The sequence below is a fragment of the Triturus cristatus genome, chromosome 6 (assembly GCF_964204655.1).
Source record: "Triturus cristatus chromosome 6, aTriCri1.1, whole genome shotgun sequence".
In the NCBI taxonomy this organism is placed as follows: Eukaryota; Metazoa; Chordata; class Amphibia; order Caudata; family Salamandridae; genus Triturus; species Triturus cristatus.
In genome coordinates, this window is record NC_140589.1 from 99,362,618 (window position 1) to 99,376,418 (window position 13,801).

The following is a 13,801-nucleotide window of genomic DNA, read 5'->3' on the forward strand; positions in this document are numbered from 1 at the left end:
CATACAAGAGCATGACTCTTCCAGATGACCTCTTCCATGGGTCCTATGCTCATTTGGTAAGGATTGCGCTTTGTCAGCAAGACATTATAGAACCTAAATATATGAGAAACCCCATCTCTCTTGACAAGAGGAGAACGGAATAACGTGCCAAGTGAAGACCAACAGATGCAACTTCCATCAGATGTTAACCTGATAAAGGAGATTAAATCTCCAAAAGGAACGTCAGAAGTGGGATTCAAACCCACGCCTCCAAAGGAGACTGTGGCCTAAACACAGCGCCTTAGACCTCTCGGCCATCCTGACAGTATAGGCTTTTAAGAAATGAATAAAAGTTACTCAGAAACGTCTACCTCCATGCAAGCCTGAAATAATTTAAACCTTCAAACACAAGGTGCAACTTTATGCACAGGACAATAAACACAGAAGAACACATACGAAAGCACTTTATTTCACAGGTATACAGTTTTCATGCTTTTAGAACACCACATACCTCTCACCAGCTATTTAGGGTCCTGTATCCGACTCACAACATTTCCTTGCCTGCGACCTCTCTCTCTACACAAACAACTACAGCACAGGAAGTAGGAAGGCAATAGGTGGGGCAGTTTATGCAAATTTATGCTACCAATGTGCCTTGCAGATTCATGCAGGATTTCTAGATCCTTGCTGGATACAAGAGAGTAGGCCTTGTTCCAGATAAACTATCCCTAGCAGGGAAAGTCTGAGCACAGGCACTCTTTTGCTCTTTAGCCCCTGGCCTGGGACTCACCCTCACTTGCTGAGGCGTGAAATTCTGCATACCAACTTTGCACAGAAGGTATGTTTGTGGTTGTTTGGGGATGGGTGGGAGGTCAAGAGCAGGGAAAAGCAGGTCTCCTTCACTACTAGACTACTCTTCTATGCCTCCGTGCCGTTCACTCACTCTGTCTTTGTTTCATTCTCTCCTTCCACAACACTCCTTCTCTCTCACTCACTCGCTCTATCACTTGTATTTTTGCCCTTGCTCTGCATTCTATAGTGGAAACATCTCTTGAATGAAGCATCTGAAAATGACGTGACATAAAATTTAAAACCTCCTTATTGGAAACCTAAAACATCACAAGACTTAATGTAACCCATTTCTTTCATAAAAAAGATTTTTAAAGTACCCCACAAAACAAATATAAAACACCACGAGTGCTAGAAGAATATTACATTAACGTTAAAGATAGAATAGGGCAAATGCATTTGCAGTTGAAACTGAAGTTTGGTACTTATTCAGATATTATTTTCATTGCAAATTTTTAGCTGAGATTCTAAAGGAACTGAGAGAGAAAATGGAATTCAAGTTTTGTCAGAAGTGGGATTCGAACCCACGCCTCCAGGAGAGACTGCGGCCTTAACGCAGCGCCTTAGACCACTCGGCCATCGTGACCCCATGCTGCTTTTTCATCTAAAGGGTGAGAAAGATATTAGGAACCAAAAAATGCACAGAGCTGAGGGCAATAGTGGCTAGAGCAAGAAAAAAACTCACTGCACTCTTCCAAGAAGACAATCCTATAAGCCACTGCGAGGGAAATGATCATATTTCTCAAGAAAATAATTAGAGTAAACACAGGACTGTCAGAAGTGGGATTTGAACCCACACCTCCAGAGGAGACTGCGACCTGAACGCAGCGCCTTAGACCACTCGGCCATCCTGACTTGCTTTCCCAGCATCTTCCAGAGGCCAGACAGCCATGCAGGTGAGGTACTGAAAAGGAATGCCCTCAATTTATTTATCCTATTATATGCACTTCCAACAGATCTTTGAACAATCTGTACAGAGCAGGACCTATGGAGAACTCTTTAGAACTTTGAGGCGAACAAAGAGAAAGTGCTATTCACCAGCCACTTGAACGGCTCAAAACTGCTTTGAAATTGAGACAATAGCCACCTCTTGGCTGGCTAAAGCAATTTCAACAAAGGATCTCAAAGTCACAACATAGGGTGGAGTATGCAAATTTAAGCAGCCCCTGATCAAAGCCCTGAGGAAATTGCTGTAAGTGTGCTGGAGTCCAGTTGTCTACCAGATGAATGGCATTCTTCCAAATTTGCAGGGCCCGTCTGGCCAGGGCATACAAGAGCATGACTCTTCCAGATGACCTCTTACATGGGTCCTATGCTCATTTGGTAAGGATTGCGCTTTGTCAGCAAGACGTTATAGAACCTAAATATATGAGAAACCCCACCTCTCTTGACAAGAGGAGAACGGAATAACGTGCCAAGTGAAGACCAACAGATGCAACTTCCATCAGATGTTAACCTGATAAAGGAGATTAAATCTCCAAAAGGCATGTCAGAAGTGGGATTCGAACCCACGCCTCCAAAGGAGACTGTGGCCTAAACAGAGCGCCTTAGACCTCTCGGCCATCCTGACACTATAGGCTTTTAAGAAATGAATAAAAGTTACTCAGAAACGTCTATCTCCATGCAAGCCTGAAATAATTTAAACCTTCAAACACAAGGTGCAACTTTATGCACAGGACAATAAACACAGAAGAACACATACGAAAGCACTTTATTTCACAGGTATACAGTTTTCATGCTTTTAGAACACCACATACCTCTCACCAGCTATTTAGGGTCCTGTATCCAACTCACAACATTTCCTTGCCTGCGACCTCTCTCTCTACACAAACAACTACAGCACAGGAAGTAGGAAGGCAATAGGTGGGGCAGTTTATGCAAATTTATGCTGCCAATGTGCCTTGCAGATTCATGCAGGATTTCTAGATCCTTGCTGGATACAAGAGAGTAGGCCTTGTTCCAGATAAACTATCCCTAGCAGGGAAAGTCTGAGCACAGGCACTCTTTTGCTCTTTAGCCCCTGGCCTGGGACTCACCCTCACTTGCTGAGGCGTGAAATTCTGCATACCAACTTTGCACAGAAGGTATGTTTGTGGTTGTTTGGGGATGGGTGGGAGGTCAAGAGCAGGGAAAAGCAGGTCTCCTTCACTACTAGACTACTCTTCTATGCCTCCCTGCCGTTCACTCACTCTGTCTTTGTTTCATTCTCTCCTTCCACAACACTCCTTCTCTCTCACTCACTCGCTCTATCACTTGTATTTTTGCCCTTGCTCTGCATTCTATAGTGGAAACATCTCTTGAATGAAGCATCTGAAAATGACGTGACATAAAATTTAAAACCTCCTTATTGGAAACCTAAAACATCACAAGACTTAATGTAACCCATTTCTTTCATAAAAAAGATTTTTAAAGTACCCCACAAAACAAATATAAAACACCACGAGTGCTAGAAGAATATTACATTAACGTTAAAGATAGAATAGGGCAAATGCATTTGAAACTGAAGTTTGGTACTTATTCAGATATTATTTACATTGCCAATTTTTAGCTGAGATTCTAAAGGAACTGAGAGAGAAAATGGAATTCAAGTTTTGTCAGAAGTGGGATTCGAACCCACGCCTCCAGGAGAGACTGCGGCCTTAACGCAGCGCCTTAGACCACTCGGCCATCCTGACCCCATGCTGCTTTTGCATCTAAAGGGTGAGAAAGATATTAGGAACCAAAAAATCCACAGAGCTGAGGGCAATAGTGGCTAGAGCAAGAAAAAAACTCACTGCACTCTTCCAAGAAGACAATCCTATAAGCCACTGCGAGGGAAATGATCATATTTCTCAAGAAAAAAATTAGAGTAAACACAGGACTGTCAGAAGTGGGATTTGAACCAACGCCTCCAGAGGAGACTGCGACCTGAACGCAGCGCCTTAGACCACTCGGCCATCCTGACTTGCTTTCCCATCATCTTCCAGAGGCCAAACAGCCATGCAGGTGAGGTACTGAAAAGGAATGCCCTCAATTTATTTATCCTATTATATGCACTTCCAACAGATCTTTGAACAATCTGTACAGAGCAGGACCTATGGAGAACTCTTTAGAACTTTGAGGCGAACAAAGAGAAAGTGCTATTCACCAGCCACTTGAACGGCTCAAAGCTGCTTTGAAATTGAGACAATAGCCACCTCTTGGCTGGCTAAAGCAATTTCAACAAGGGATCTCAAAGTCACAACATAGGGTGGAGTATCTAAATTTAAGCAGCCCCTGATCAAAGCCCTAAGGAAATTGCTGTAAGTGTGCTGGAGTCCAGTTGTCTACCAGATGCATGGCATTCTTCCAAATTTGCAGGGCCCGTCTGGCCAGGGCATACAAGAGCATGACTATTCCAGATGACCTCTTACATGGGTCCTATGCTCATTTGGTAAGGATTGCGCTTTGTCAGCAAGACGTTATAGAACCTAAATATATGAGAAACCCCATCTCTCTTGACAAGAGGAGAACGGAATAACGTGCCAAGTGAAGACCAACAGATGCAACTTCCATCAGATGTTAACCTGATAAAGGAGATTAAATCTCCAAAAGGCATATCAGAAGTGGGATTCGAACCCACGCCTCCAAAGGAGACTGTGGCCTAAACACAGCGCCTTAGACCTCTCGGCCATCCTGACAGTATAGGCTTTTAAGAAATGAATAAAAGTTACTCAGAAACGTCTACCTCCATGCAAGCCTGAAATAATTTAAACCTTCAAACACAAGGTGCAACTTTATGCACAGGACAATAAACACAGAAGAACACATACGAAGGCACTTTATTTCACAGGTATACAGTTTTCATGCTTTTAGAACACCACATACCTCTCACCAGCTATTTAGGGTCCTGTATCCGACTCACAACATTTCCTTGCCTGCGACCTCTCTCTCTACACAAACAACTACAGCACAGGAAGTAGGAAGGCAATAGGTGGGGCAGTTTATGCAAATGTATGCTGCCAATGTGCCTTGCAGATTCATGCAGGATTTCTAGATCCTTGCTGGATACAAGAGAGTAGGCCTTGTTCCAGATAAACTATCCCTAGCAGGGAAAGTCTGAGCACAGGCACTCTTTTGCTCTTTAGCCCCTGGCCTGGGACTCACCCTCACTTGCTGAGGCGTGAAATTCTGCATACCAACTTTGCACAGAAGGTATGTTTGTGGTTGTTTGGGGATGGGTGGGAGGTCAAGAGCAGGGAAAAGCAGGTCTCCTTCACTACTAGACTCCTCTTCTATGCCTCCCTGCCATTCACTCACTCTGTCTTTGTTTCATTCTCTCCTTCCACAACACTCCTTCTCACTCACTCGCTCTATCACTTGTATTTTTGCCCTTGCTCTGCATTCTATAGTGGAAACATCTCTTGAATGAAGCATCTGAAAATGACGTGACATAAAATTTAAAACCTCCTTATTGGAAACCTAAAACATCACAAGACTTAATGTAACCCATTTCTTTCATAAAAAAGATTTTTAAAGTACCCCACAAAACAAATATAAAACACCACGAGTGCTAGAAGAATATAACATTAACGTTAAAGATAGAATAGGGCAAATGCATTTGCAGTTGAAACTGAAGTTTGGTACTTATTCAGATATTATTTACATTGCCAATTTTTAGCTGAGATTCTAAAGGAACTGAGAGAGAAAATGGAATTCAAGTTTTGTCAGAAGTGGGATTCGAACCCACGCCTCCAGGAGAGACTGCGGCCTTAACTCAGCGCCTTAGACCACTCGGCCATCCTGACCCCATGCTGCTTTTTCATCTAAAGGGTGAGAAAGATATGAGGAACCAAAAAATGCACATAGCTTAGGCCAATAGTGGCTAGAGCAAGAAAAAAACTCACTGCACTCTTCCAAGAAGACAATCCTATAAGGCACTGCGAGGGAAATGATCATATTTCTCAAGAAAAAAAGTAGAGTAAACACAGGACTATCAGAAGTGGGATTTGAACCCACGCCTCCAGAGGAGACTGCGACCTGAACGCAGCGCATTAGACCACCCGGCCATCCTGACTTCCTTTCCCAACATCTTCCAGAGGCCAGACAGCCATGCAGGTGAGGTAGTGAAAAGGAATGCCCTCAATTTATTTATCCTATTATATGCACTTCCAACAGATCTTTGAACAATCTGTACAGAGCAGGACCTATGGAGAACTCTTTAGAACTTTGACGCGAACAAAGAGAAAGTGCTATTCACCAGCCACTTGAACGGCTCAAAGCTGCTTTGAAATTGAGACCATAGCCACCTCTTGGCTGGCTAAAGCAATTTCAACAAGGGATCTCAAAGTCACAACATAGGGTGGAGTATGCAAATTTAAGCAGCCCCTGATCAAAGCCCTGAGGAAATTGCTGTAAGTGTGCTGGAGTCCAGTTGTCTACCAGATGAATGGCATTCTTCCAAATTTGCAGGGCCCGTCTGGCCAGGGCATACAAGAGCATGACTCTTCCAGATGACCTCTTACATGGGTCCTATGCTCATTTGGTAAGGATTGCGCTTTATCAGCAAGACGTTATAGAACCTAAATATATGAGAAACCCCATCTCTCTTGACAAGAGGAGAACGGAATAACGTGCCAGGTGAAGACCAACAGATGCAACTTCCATCAGATGTTAACCTGATAAAGGAGATTAAATCTCCAAAAGGCATGTCAGAAGTGGGATTTGAACCCACGCCTCCAAAGGAGACTGTGGCCTAAACACAGCACCTTAGACCTCTCGGCCATCCTGACAGTTTAGGCTTTTAAGAAATGAATAAAAGTTACTCAGAAACGTCTACCTCCATGCAAGCCTGAAATAATTTAAACCTTCAAACACAAGGTGCAACTTTATGCACAGGACAATAAACACAGAAGAACACATACGAAAGCACTTTATTTCACAGGTATACAGTTTTCATGCTTTTAGAACACCACATACCTCTCACCAGCTATTTAGGGTCCTGTATCCGACTCACAAAATTTCCTTGCCTGCGACCTCTCTCTCTACACAAACAACTACAGCACAGGAAGTAGGAAGGCAATAGGTGGGGCAGTTTATGCAAATTTATGCTGCCAATGTGCCTTGCAGATTCATGCAGGATTTCTAGATCCTTGCTGGATACAAGAGAGTAGACCTTGTTCCAGATAAACTATCCCTAGCAGGGAAAGTCTGAGCACAGGCACTCTTTTGCTCTTTAGCCCCTGGCCTGGGACTCACCCTCACTTGCTGAGGCGTGACATTCTGCATACCAACTTTGCACAGAAGGTATGTTTGTGGTTGTTTGGGGATGGGTAGGAGGTCAAGAGCAGGGAAAAGCAGGTCTTCTTCACTACTAGACTCCTCTTCTATGCCTCCCTGCCATTCACTCACTCTGTCTTTGTTTCATTCTCTCCTTCCACAACACTCCTTCTCACTCACTCGCTCTATCACTTGTATTTTTGCCCTTGCTCTGCATTCTATAGTGGAAACATCTCTTGAATGAAGCATCTGAAAATGACGTGACATAAAATTTAAAACCTCCTTATTGGAAACCTAAAACTTCACAAGAATTAATGTAACCCATTTCTTTCATAAAAAAGATTTTTAAAGTACCCCACAAAAGAAATATAAAACACCACGAGTGCTAGAAGAATATTACATTAACGTTAAAGATAGAATAGGGCAAATGCATTTGCAGTTGAAACTGAAGTTTGGTACTTATTCAGATATTATTTACATTGCCAATTTTTAGCTGAGATTCTAAAGGAACTGAGAGAGAAAATGGAATTCAAGTTTTGTCAGAAGTGGGATTCGAACCCACGCCTCCAGTAGAGACTGCGGCCTTAACGCAGCGCCTTAGACCACTCGGCCATCCTGACCCCATGCTGCTTTTTCATCTAAAGGGTGAGAAAGATATTAGGAACCAAAAAATGCACAGAGCTTAGGCCAATAGTGGCTAGAGCAAGAAAAAAACTCACTGCACTCTTCCAAGAAGACAATCCTATAAGCCACTGCGAGGGAAATGATCATATTTCTCAAGAAAAAAATTAGAGTAAACACAGGACTGTCAGAAGTGGGATTTGAACCCCCGCCTCCAGAGGAGACTGCAACCTGAAGGCAGCGCCTTAGACCACTCGGCCATCCTGACTTGCTTTCCGAGCATCTTCCAGAGGCCAGACAGCCATGCAGGTGAGGTACTGAAAAGGAATGCCCTCAATTTATTTATCCTATTATATGCACTTCCAACAGATCTTTGAACAATCTGTACAGAGCAGGACCTATGGAGAACTCTTTAGAACTTTGAGGCGAACAAAGAGAAAGTGCTATTCACCAGCCACTTGAACGGCTCAAAGCTGCTTTGAAATTGAGACAATAGCCACCTCTTGGCTGGCTAAAGCAATTTCAACAAGGGATCTCAAAGTCACAACATAGGGTGGAGTATGCAAATTTAAGCAGCCCCTGATCAAAGCCCTGAGGAAATTGCTGTAAGTGTGCTGGAGTCCAGTTGTCTACCAGATGCAAGGCATTCTTCCAAATTTGCTGGGCCCGTGTGGGCAGGGCATACAAGAGCATGACTCTTCCAGATGACCTCTTACATGGGTCCTATGCTCATTTGGTAAGGATTGCGCTTTGTCAGCAAGACGTTATAGAACCTAAATATATGAGAAACCCCATCTCTCTTGACAAGAGGAGAACGGAATAACGTGCCAGGTGAAGACCAACAGATGCAACTTCCATCAGATGTTAACCTGATAAAGGAGATTAAATCTCCAAAAGGCATGTCAGAAGTGGGATTCGAACCCACGCCTCCAAAGGAGACTGTGGCCTAAACACAGCGCCATAAACCTCTCGGCCATCCTGACAGTATAGGCTTTTAAGAAATGAATAAAAGTTACTCAGAAACGTCTACCTCCATGCAAGCCTGAAATAATTTAAACCTTCAAACACAAGGTGCAACTTTATGCACAGGACAATAAACACAGAAGAACACATACGAAAGCACTTTATTTCACAGGTATACAGTTTTCATGCTTTTAGAACACCACATACCTCTCACCAGCTATTTAGGGTCCTGTATCCGACTCACAACATTTCCTTGCCTGCGACCTCTCTCTCTACACAAACAACTACAGCACAGGAAGTAGGAATCAATAGGTGGGGCAGTTTATGCAAATGTATGCTGCCAATGTACCTTGCAGATCCTTGCTGGATACAAGAGAGTAGGCCTTGTTCCAGATAAACTATCCCTAGCAGGGAAAGTCTGAGCACAGGCACTCTTTTGCTCTTTAGCCCCTGGCCTGGGACTCACCCTCACTTGCTGAGGCGTGAAATTCTGCATACCAACTTTGCACAGAAGGTATGTTTGTGGTTGTTTGGGGATGGGCGGGAGGTCAAGAGCAGGGAAAAGCAGGTCTCCTTCACTACTAGACTACTCTTCTATGCCTCCCTGCCGTTCACTCACTCTGTCTTTGTTTCATTCTCTCCTTCCACAACACTCCTTCTCACTCACTCGCTCTATCACTTGTATTTTTGCCCTTGCTCTGCATTCTATAGTGGAAACATCTCTTGAATGAAGCATCTGAAAATGACGTGACATAAAATTTAAAACCTCCTTATTAGAAACCTAAAACATCACAAGACTTAATGTAACCCATTTCTTTCATAAAAAAGATTTTTAAAGTACCCCACAAAAGAAATATAAAACACCACGAGTGCTAGAAGAATATTACATTAACGTTAAAGATAGAATAGGGCAAATGCATTTGCAGTTGAAACTGAAGTTTGGTACTTATTCAGATATTATTTACATTGCCAATTTTTAGCTGAGATTCTAAAGGAACTGAGAGAGAAAATGGAATTCAAGTTTTGTCAGAAGTGGGATTTGAACAGACGCCTCCAGGAGAGACTGCGGCCTTAACGCAGCGCCTTAGACCACTCAGCCATCCTGACCCCATGCTGCTTTTTCATCTAAAGGGTGAGAAAGATATTGGGAACCAAAAAATGCACAGAGCTTAGGCCAATAGTGGCTAGAGCAAGAAAAAAACTCACTGCACTCTTCCAAGAAGACAATCCTATAAGCCACTGCGAGGGAAATGATCATATTTCTCAAGAAAAAAATTAGAGTAAACACAGGACTGTCAGAAGTGGGATTTGAACCCCCGCCTCCAGAGGAGACTGCGACCTGAAGGCAGCGCCTTAGACCACTCGGCCATCCTGACTTGCTTTCCCAGCATATTCCAGAGGCCAGACAGCCATGCAGGTGAGGTACTGAAAAGGAATGCCCTCAATTTATTTATCCTATTATATGCACTTCCAACAGATCTTTGAACAATCTGTACAGAGCAGGACCTATGGAGAACTCTTTAGAACTTTGAGGCGAACAAAGAGAAAGTGCTATTCACCAGCCACTTGAACGGCTCAAAGCTGCTTTGAAATTGAGACAATAGCCACCTCTTGGCTGGCTAAAGCAATTTCAACAAGGGATCTCAAAGTCAAAACATAGGGTGGAGTATGCAAATTTAAGCAGCCCCTGATCAAAGCCCTGAGGAAATTGCTGTAAGTGTGCTGGAGTCCAGTTGTCTACCAGATGAATGGCATTCTTCCAAATTTGCTGGGCCCGTCTGGCCAGGGCATACAAGAGCATGACTCTTCCAGATGACCTCTTACATGGGTCCTATGCTCATTTGGTAAGGATTGCGCTTTGTCAGCAAGACGTTATAGAACCTAAATATATGAGAAACCCCATCTCTCTTGACAAGAGGAGAACGGAATAACGTGCCAAGTGAAGACCAACAGATGCAACTTCCATCAGATGTTAACCTGATAAAGGAGATTAAATCTCCAAAAGGCATGTCAGAAGTGGAATTCGAACCCACGCCTCCAAAAGAGACTGTGGCCTAAACACAGCGCCTTAGACCTCTCGGCCATCCTGACAGTATATGCTTTTAAGAAATGAATAAAAGTTACTCAGAAACGTCTACCTCAATGCATGCCTGAAAAAATTTAAACCTTCAAACACAAGGTGCAACTTTATGCACAGGACAATAAACACAGAAGAACACATACGAAAGCACTTTATTTCACAGGTATACAGTTTTCATGCTTTTAGAACACCACATACCTCTCACCAGCTATTTAGGGTCCTGTATCCGACTAACAACATTTCCTTGCCTGCGACCTCTCTCTCTACACAAACAACTACAGCACAGGAAGTAGGAAGGCAATAGGTGGGGCAGTTTATGCAAATTTATGCTGCCAATGTGCCTTGCAGATTCATGCAGGATTTCTAGATCCTTGCTGGATACAAGAGAGTAGGCCTTGTTCCAGATAAACTATCCCTAGCAGGGAAAGTCTGAGCACAGGCACTCTTTTGCTCTTTAGCCCCTGGCCTGGGACTCACCCTCACTTGCTGAGGCGTGAAATTCTGCATACCAACTTTGCACAGAAGGTATGTTTGTTGTTGTTTGGGGATGGGTGGGAGGTCAAGAGCAGGGAAAAGCAGGTCTCCTTCACTACTAGACTACTCTTCTATGCCTCCCTGCCGTTCACTCACTCTGTCTTTGTTTCATTCTCTCCTTCCACAACACTCCTTCTCTCTCACTCACTCGCTCTATCACTTGTATTTTTGCCCTTGCTCTGCATTCTATAGTGGAAACATCTCTTGAATGAAGCATCTGAAAATGACGTGACATAAAATTTAAAACCTCCTTATTGGAAACCTAAAACATCACAAGACTTAATGTAACCCATTTCTTTCATAAAAAAGATTTTTAAAGTACCCCACAAAAGAAATATAAAACACCACGAGTGCTAGAAGAATATTACATTAACGTTAAAGATAGAATAGGGCAAATGCATTTGCAGTTGAAACTGAAGTTTGGTACTTATTCAGATATTATTTTCATTGCAAATTTTTAGCTGAGATTCTAAAGGAACTGAGAGAGAAAATGGAATTCAAGTTTTGTCAGAAGTGGGATTCGAACCCACGCCTCCAGGAGAGACTGCGGCCTTAACGCAGCGCCTTAGACCACTCGGCCATCCTGACCCCATGCTGCTTTTTCATCTAAAGGGTGAGAAAGATATTAGGAACCAAAAAATGCACAGAGCTGAGGGCAATAGTGGCTAGAGCAAGAAAAAAACTCACTGCACTCTTCCAAGAAGACAATCCTATAAGCCACTGCGAGGGAAATGATCATATTTCTCAAGAAAATAATTAGAGTAAACACAGGACTGTCACAAGTGGGATTTGAACCCACGCCTCCAGAGGAGACTGCGACCTGAACGCAGCACCTTAGACCACTCGGCCATCCTGACTTGCTTTCCCAGCATCTTCCAGAGGCCAGACAGCCATGCAGGTGAGGTACTGAAAAGGAATGCCCTCAATTTATTTATCCTATTATATGCACTTCCAACAGATCTTTGAACAATCTGTACAGAGCAGGACCTATGGAGAACTCTTTAGAACTTTGAGCCGAACAAAGAGAAAGTGCTATTCACCAGCCACTTGAACGGCTCAAAACTGCTTTGAAATTGAGACAATAGCCACCTCTTGGCTGGCTAAAGCAATTTCAACAAGGGATCTCAAAGTCACAACATAGGGTGGAGTATGCAAATTTAAGCAGCCCCTGATCAAAGCCCTGAGGAAATTGCTGTAAGTGTGCTGGAGTCCAGTTGTCTACCAGATGAATGGCATTCTTCCAAATTTGCAGGGCCCGTCTGGCCAGGGCATACAAGAGCATGACTCTTCCAGATGACCTCTTACATGGGTCCTATGCTCATTTGGTAAGGATTGCGCTTTGTCAGCAAGACATTATAGAACCTAAATATATGAGAAACCCCATCTCTCTTGACAAGAGGAGAACGGAATAACGTGCCAAGTGAAGACCAACAGATGCAACTTCCATCAGATGTTAACCTGATAAAGGAGATTAAATCTCCAAAAGGAATGTCAGAAGTGGGATTCAAACCCACGCCTCCAAAGGAGACTGTGGCCTAAACACAGCACCTTAGACCTCTCGGCCATCCTGACAGTATAGGCTTTTAAGAAATGAATAAAAGTTACTCAGAAACGTCTACCTCCATGCAAGCCTGAAATAATTTAAACCTTCAAACACAAGGTGCAACTTTATGCACAGGACAATAAACACAGAAGAACACATACGAAAGCACTTTATTTCACAGGTATACAGTTTTCATGCTTTTAGAACACCACATACCTCTCACCAGCTATTTAGGGTCCTGTATCCGACTCACAACATTTCCTTGCCTGCGACCTCTCTCTCTACACAAACAACTACAGCACAGGAAGTAGGAAGGCAATAGGTGGGGCAGTTTATGCAAATTTATGCTGCCAATGTGCCTTGCAGATTCATGCAGGATTTCTAGATCCTTGCTGGATACAAGAGAGTAGGCCTTGTTCCAGATAAACTATCCCTAGCAGGGAAAGTCTGAGCACAGGCACTCTTTTGCTCTTTAGCCCCTGGCCTGGGACTCACCCTCACTTGCTGAGGCGTGAAATTCTGCATACCAACTTTGCACAGAAGGTATGTTTGTGGTTGTTTGGGGATGGGTGGGAGGTCAAGAGCAGGGAAAAGCAGGTCTCCTTCACTACTAGACTCCTCTTCTATGCCTCCCTGCCATTCACTCACTCTGTCTTTGTTTCATTCTCTCCTTCCACAACACTCCTTCTCACTCACTCGCTCTATCACTTGTATTTTTGCCCTTGCTCTGCATTCTATAGTGGAAACATCTCTTGAATGAAGCATCTGAAAATGACGTGACATAAAATTTAAAACCTCCTTATTGGAAACCTAAAACATCACAAGACTTAATGTAACCCATTTCTTTCATAAAAAAGATTTTTAAAGTACCCCACAAAACAAATATAAAACACCACGAGTGCTAGAAGAATATTACATTAACTTTAAAGATAGAATAGGGCAAATGCATTTGCAGTTGAAACTGAAGTGTGGTACTTATTCAGATATTATTTACA

The 13,801-nt window shown here is 43.2% G+C and overlaps 9 non-coding genes across 9 annotated transcripts; all 9 read right to left on the minus strand.

Moving 5' to 3' along the window:
• Window positions 1-220: 220 nt before the first annotated feature.
• TRNAL-UAG (transfer RNA leucine (anticodon UAG)) lies at window positions 221-303 on the minus strand. Its single transcript has one exon. It is a non-coding gene; the product is annotated as a tRNA-Leu (tRNA).
• Window positions 304-1,600: 1,297 nt separating this feature from the next.
• TRNAL-CAG (transfer RNA leucine (anticodon CAG)) lies at window positions 1,601-1,683 on the minus strand. Its single transcript has one exon. It is a non-coding gene; the product is annotated as a tRNA-Leu (tRNA).
• Window positions 1,684-3,420: 1,737 nt separating this feature from the next.
• On the minus strand, window positions 3,421-3,503 carry TRNAL-AAG (transfer RNA leucine (anticodon AAG)). Its single transcript has one exon. It is a non-coding gene; the product is annotated as a tRNA-Leu (tRNA).
• A 901-nt stretch (window positions 3,504-4,404) lies between these two features.
• On the minus strand, window positions 4,405-4,487 carry TRNAL-UAG (transfer RNA leucine (anticodon UAG)). The gene has a single exon. It is a non-coding gene; the product is annotated as a tRNA-Leu (tRNA).
• Window positions 4,488-5,511: 1,024 nt separating this feature from the next.
• Window positions 5,512-5,594, minus strand: TRNAL-AAG (transfer RNA leucine (anticodon AAG)). The gene has a single exon. It is a non-coding gene; the product is annotated as a tRNA-Leu (tRNA).
• Window positions 5,595-6,495: 901 nt separating this feature from the next.
• TRNAL-UAG (transfer RNA leucine (anticodon UAG)) lies at window positions 6,496-6,578 on the minus strand. Its single transcript has one exon. It is a non-coding gene; the product is annotated as a tRNA-Leu (tRNA).
• A 1,024-nt stretch (window positions 6,579-7,602) lies between these two features.
• Window positions 7,603-7,685, minus strand: TRNAL-AAG (transfer RNA leucine (anticodon AAG)). The gene has a single exon. It is a non-coding gene; the product is annotated as a tRNA-Leu (tRNA).
• A 901-nt stretch (window positions 7,686-8,586) lies between these two features.
• Window positions 8,587-8,669, minus strand: TRNAL-UAG (transfer RNA leucine (anticodon UAG)). The gene has a single exon. It is a non-coding gene; the product is annotated as a tRNA-Leu (tRNA).
• A 3,099-nt stretch (window positions 8,670-11,768) lies between these two features.
• Window positions 11,769-11,851, minus strand: TRNAL-AAG (transfer RNA leucine (anticodon AAG)). The gene has a single exon. It is a non-coding gene; the product is annotated as a tRNA-Leu (tRNA).
• Window positions 11,852-13,801: the final 1,950 nt, after the last annotated feature.